This window comes from Abramis brama (genome assembly GCF_963993115.1).
Source record: "Abramis brama genome assembly, chromosome: 25".
In the NCBI taxonomy this organism is placed as follows: domain Eukaryota; kingdom Metazoa; phylum Chordata; class Actinopteri; order Cypriniformes; family Leuciscidae; genus Abramis; species Abramis brama.
The window spans coordinates 10,596,496-10,602,716 of NC_139987.1; positions in this window are offsets into that span (position 1 = coordinate 10,596,496).

The following is a 6,221-nucleotide window of genomic DNA, read 5'->3' on the forward strand; positions in this document are numbered from 1 at the left end:
AAGTATCACAGGTTATGAAAAAAAATTAAGAAAATTAAAAAAATTAAAAATTATATACATATAATATATACATAGCATATATATATTTAAAAACTTAGATGCCTTATTTCAACTAGCTAGTTTGTATGTTGGCAAACTATCATGGAGTTAAAGCATTCTTTCGAGCTATGAACCGCGTACATGTGACGTCATATGGGGCGGGGCAATGCGAATTTTCAAACTCCATCTGAGTCCGTTTCGTCTGATGCCTTTTAGTCTGAGTCCGTTTCGTCTGATGCCTTTATGTCTGATGCCTTTTAGTCTGAGTCCGTTTTGTCTGATGCCTTTATGTCTGATGCCTTTTAGTCTGAGTCCGTTTTGTCTGATGCCTTTTAGTCTGAGTCTGTTTCGTCTGATGCCTTTTTGTCTGATACCTTTTTGTCTGATGCCTTTTCGTCCGATGCCTTTTAGTCTGATGCCTTTTTGTCTGATGCCTAATTGTACGAGACCTGACACCTGACATTGTTTTTCCTGAGACCTGAAGCTTTTCAGTCTGAGGCGCGATGCCGTTTTGTCCAATGACTGAAGCCTTTTAGTCTGAGGCATGATGCCTTGTCTTCATATATCTGAGGTCTGAGGATGTCCTAAAATGTACACCGTAGTGATGTCAAACCTTGGAGGTTACTCTTACCCTAAAATCCTATTTCTTTTTTTCAGTTTTATACACAATTGTATTCTGTTAGCTAGACAGAACTGTACTCTAAAAACAGTACAGTAACCATTGTCAATGAAGGACTGGGCTAAGACTGAAAGGTGGACATGAGGGATATTTCAATGGTCCTCTGCCATAGTGACAAAACATCTAAACATTTTGACTTGCAGTGCTTACACAATGCCAAAGGGACAAAGCATTTTGGGGGCACTGACTGTTTAAATGAGAAGGAAATTTAGTTTTTACACATGAGTGAACTGTTTTGGGAGAGGTATGAACTTTTGCAGATGAACCATGGTGTTGTGCCGAACCATCCACGTTATTTTGGCAAAAGCACCAAGAGTGTTGAGAACGTCCGGTCTGTTTCAAGAAATGAGCCAAAGCAATTGAGAAGGATCTTTGCCGTTTTCGTGGCACTGACTCTTTATATGGGAAACAGATTTAGTTTTGAAGCATGAGTGAACAGTTTTGGGAGAGATATGAGCTTTTGCAAGTGAGCTATAGTGATGTGCTGAACTGTAAGACTGTTTTGCCAAATGATCTTAGAGTTTTGAGAATGTAATTTCTGTTTCAAGAAATGAGCCAAACCAATGGAGAAAAACTGTAACTTGCGCTCCCGGGGGCGGTTCAGCGCAAAGAGGAGGCGTGTTCCGGCGCAAACGTTCCCTGGTGCTATTTTGCAGGTTTAGAAAACAATTCCGCCACTGACCAGGAAAAACCTAGTCTAAAGTCAGTGGCGCGTTGCGCATGTTATTCATATGCTATTTTAAGGGCGCATGCTTGGCCATAATCAATGTAGCATGTGCACAACGCGTCATGCACTTTGCTTATCTCATCTACACACAGATGCAGCAGTTTTCATTTTTAGAAAACCATACATTATTACAAGGAAAAATATTACCACACGAGGGAAATCATTGTTGTGTCCATGAAGATGTGAACAAATAGGCATAAATCTAGCTTACACATTTACCCAAATTTTTATACGCCTGTTTAACCGAAGCTGATTTGGGTGGGTTTCTCCCATCCCCATACAATGTCACTTTTCTGTCTTTTACGGCCCTGACGAGAACGTCGGTCTCCTCGGCTGTGAACCGCTCCTGGTGTGCGCCTGGCAAATTCGCCGTTATAATAGGAATCCGCTATAGAACAAGTGCGCCTGCTCTTAAAGGGAATGTGAGATGTCGCTCTGATTGGTTTATTTCACATTACGCCCAAACCACACCTATGAATAATGAAGCTACTTCAGACCAACCCATTTTAGATTTGCGTCGGGCGCAAGAGTAATTTATCCACAAAGTTACTTGCGTTTCGCGCTTGATACTTGCTTTTCAGATCATTAAAATAGGGCCCTGTATGTCTGTCCGTCCACCCACTCACTCATTGGCATAAACCAAAGATAACTTTCAAAAAGTCTTCAGTTCAACAAAGTTCAACAAAACTCTGAGAAAAAAATCCCCCAAGTTGAATCATTTGAACTGGGGCAAAAATAGCTGCATAAAAAGTATGAAAACATAAAAAGCACATTCTTGAGGAAAGATTGAAATGTGGTTGTGCGGCGTGTGTGTGTGTGAGGGCCAGATGAATATTTCAAGTGCAAATGCTTTAGTTATGCTGCTGTTCAGCAAGAGCTAGAGAGTTCAAACATGCAGAGTGCTGGTCTAGTGGGGACTGGCCCGGGAGCAGCGAGCAGCCCGGAGCACTTTGGCTGTGGTGTGGTGTGGCGGTGCTGGGTGATCAAGAGGAAAGGAGTGGCTCGGGTCCAGCTGAGATAATGGAATTGGTGTGTTCTCCCAGGGCGGTGCTCCCAGCTGGAGTTAATTCTGTTAATAGCAGTCGACTCTAGCATCTCCCTTTGGTCCCCTCTCTGTGGCGGGGACTGGAAAGCACGGTGTAAACGGCCAGCCGCGGATGTATAATGAATGAAGCAAGGCTGAAGGCTACAGCTTATAATTGCTCAGTGTGCTGCTAATGTGTCATCACAAAAGAATCGTACCCGCGCACTTCACTCTGAATGGTCGGCATTTGAAAGCAAATCACAGGGACACGGTGACCAATATCACCTTGCACAACAACCTGTCGCTTCATAATCAGCCACCATGAGAGCATTTATTCGCTATACTTGCCCTGGTTTCATTGTAAGCAAAATGTAATTTAAGAACATTTGCTTTAATAAGTGGGTTCAGCCAAAAAATAATGACTAGCGAGCCATTGGATCCTAAAATGAAACCTTTAAGAGCCAGTGACTTTTTTTAGCTGACAAATTTCAGAATTGCTTGATAAAGATGGTTGTTCAGAAGCGCTTTGGTTGCAAGTCTCACATAAATCACAAGAATTTTTAGAATCGAGCCACCAAAAAAAAATTGTTCAAGAAAGTAGTTGTGAGTCTGTTGTAGAGTCTGTTTTCTGTGAATCTTTTAGACAGACCCATAGTATTAAACTATTTCAACTAATAAACCACTAAAACATATTACACTGCCAACCATTTTTACTTCAGTACGCTAAAGTTTCATTGCCTCGCTTAACTTGAACAGCACTTTACTGTATCCAGGTAAATAAAAGCATCAGGACAGCTCGATGATCTTGGCTGATTTACACCCTGTCAGCCCTGCGAATGGAGCTGGCAATTCTCAGTCCAGCGGTACCCTCGAATAGGCAGAGAATAGTTATAAAGAATGATGAGATTAAGCATCATTATGGATATATTCTAGCCAACAGGGATTGAAGCTTGATAGAGACTTGAGTGGAAAATAAAATTACATTTGTCACCAGCAATAACGAGATCGTCTCCGTTTTTACAGGCGTCCATGTTCATATTTCCCCGCATTGGAGGAAAATGAATAAACTCATGTATATTTATTATGAAAAATGACAGAAGCCGTGTCCCACAGTGCTGTCGCCCCAGAGGAAGGAAGCTGCACTTTGGAACGATGACACTACACATATTGTGTGACAAGTCACCTCCGGGGTGAATCTTCCACTCGGTTTATAAGAACAAAAGAGGATTTTCTCCCCCCCCCCCATTCAATAAAATATGTTTTTGTGGCAGAGTGTTGCTCTTATTCAATAACCAACCGTTGGATGTTGTCTGCTCCTGAAGAACTGTTCGTCTCTTGGGAAAACACAGGCTCACTCTGCGACCGCCTCTCTGTTGCTGTTTGTCCCCCTGGACGTCATCGCGGACCGCCCGCCTCGCATTCTCACGGCACTCTGGGGGATAATTTGCGCTGCATTATTTCTCGCCACACGTCTATGCTTTACTGTTCGGAAATCAGTTCAATATGGCACGATTGCTTCAGCAATAACTGCAGATGACCGAAGGGAGTATAATTCAAGCTCCTCAGGCAGCATGTGGGGGAGCTCTTGAGCTTTGCAGCAGTTTTGTAACGTCAACCTCGCCGGGAGCAAGTCTCACCGTGCTCATCTCCTCTACCTCCAACCTGTTGCTGGTAATTAAATGATAAATGTCTGGCATAGAAATAGAAATCATAGATTGTTCCTCCCTCCAATGCGTACAAATGGGGATGCCAAGCTGATGGCTGCTACGCTGTAAATATTGACAGGAGATGCCAGCTGGATAGATTAGCATGCGCTCTTGTCTCTGGTCAATCCTATTCTTCTTCAGAGTGGGAAGATGCTATAAATGCAACTCATTGTTTCTGCAGCTTAGTGCTGCATTTGAATTCTGCATGATTCACTCGTCAGAGGAATCAGCCGTAATCTTCACCCCCAGTTAATTAAAAAGCCACCAAACAGAATGTTCCAGAAAACAGACTGAGGCTTTATACTAGCTGTGTACTGTGGGATCAGTAAGCCAGAGTCCCTTCTCAGTTCAATTGATTTCAAATGTAAACAATCTTTTCCACACAACAGGCATTTTGCTCCATAATCAGATTTATCCTGTCTTTCATACGATCCTACTGGAAGCGTATGCATTCGCAAATGACATCCATTACTTCTGCTGAAGATCTAATAAGCTCCCGCTTGCTCTCCAGCTCGAACGCTTTACAAGTTTGCAAGGCGTATTTTGGATTATTGGCAAAGTGGCTTTAATGTTTTTACTGCATATTTCATCAAAGCAGCAAATCAACGATGATAAACTCCTGCCCGAGTTTATAACCCACATCATTTTCATTCATCAATGCTAACTGTACCAGACTACATCTAGCTTATTTGTATAAGGAAATTGCGGTCATCTTTTCTTATCTATCATGACATGCATCCGAGTGAACAAGAAGTGAACTTCTGAACAAGAAGAAAAAAAAATAAAAGTAGGGCGGGACATGATTTTGTCCATCAGGAATTAATTGGTTAGTTAGTTGTCATTTGCTAATTGCTGCAATTTGATGTGAGTGGCATGTTGCTTGAGAGGAGGGATTATTGTCCTGTCATCACACCGACATACACATCATCAGAGAAAAGAAGTTAATGATTTTGATATAAGATTATGAGGGCCACTTGAATAATAAAAGGATAAATCGTTTATAATTAGCAGCACTGCAGTATTTCATGCAGTAAGTAATAATGCTGTCGTAAATTTAAGTACAATCAACTTAGATGTTTAAGTCATTTCAACTTAAATTACATTAAACTGACTTGAATGAGTTGAATCTTGTATAACATTAAAAAAGTTGAAAATTGCTTAGCCTATTTTTGATGAGTTATTAACTTATGATGTTGTCATTACTAATTGGATCATATCATTTTTTTTACAGTGTGGTAAATGGTAAAAACAAACAAATCTAACAAAAATATCTCGAACAAAAACATTTCTCTAAAAAAAATCCCTTCAGTTTAATGACTGAGTTGATTTTGGCTTGTGTGCAGGAACGAAAATAAAGGTGAAGATTGTGCATCGAGTCCGTTCTTTTACCGCATAAGCTTTAGAGCCATTGCCATGAGCGTTTCCGCGAGGCTAAATGCGACTCTCGGGTCTGTCTCTGCATCATCCGTAAAGGTCCAGGGCTGCAGGAGCTCATTGGATTGGCAGACTGTAATAGAGCAAACAGGATACATTAAACGGTACTGCCGGTGACACCCCACAGCAAGAGTCTGGCGACCACTGCAGTCATTACTCTTTAAAACTGCTGACCAAAGCCATCACAGCGCCTGTGATGTCAGACAACACACAACTCCTACCTGCCAGGAACAGACAGGCAGCGGGAGACAGAAAGATAAAAAGAAAGAGAAATCAAATGAGGTGTGTAAGAGGAACCATGGCATAGAGGAGCTCGATCGTGATTCCAGTTCAAGGAGAAAAGATGAAGGAGAATGAATGAGATTAACAAGAGCGATGCATGAAATTGCAATTTTATTGGTCCAGGTTCTCTGTTTTTATGAACACAACCATGACGGATTCAGGTTAATTTCACAGAACTTAGTTAACAGAGTGCCCATTTGCCCTTCGGGGGCAGTTAATTCACCTTTCGGGACACTAATAAATAAAAAAAAAACTTTATTTTTTCACCCCATTAACATTTAATGTGAATTATACCCATAATACACATTAATACTTTAAGAATGGTAGCTT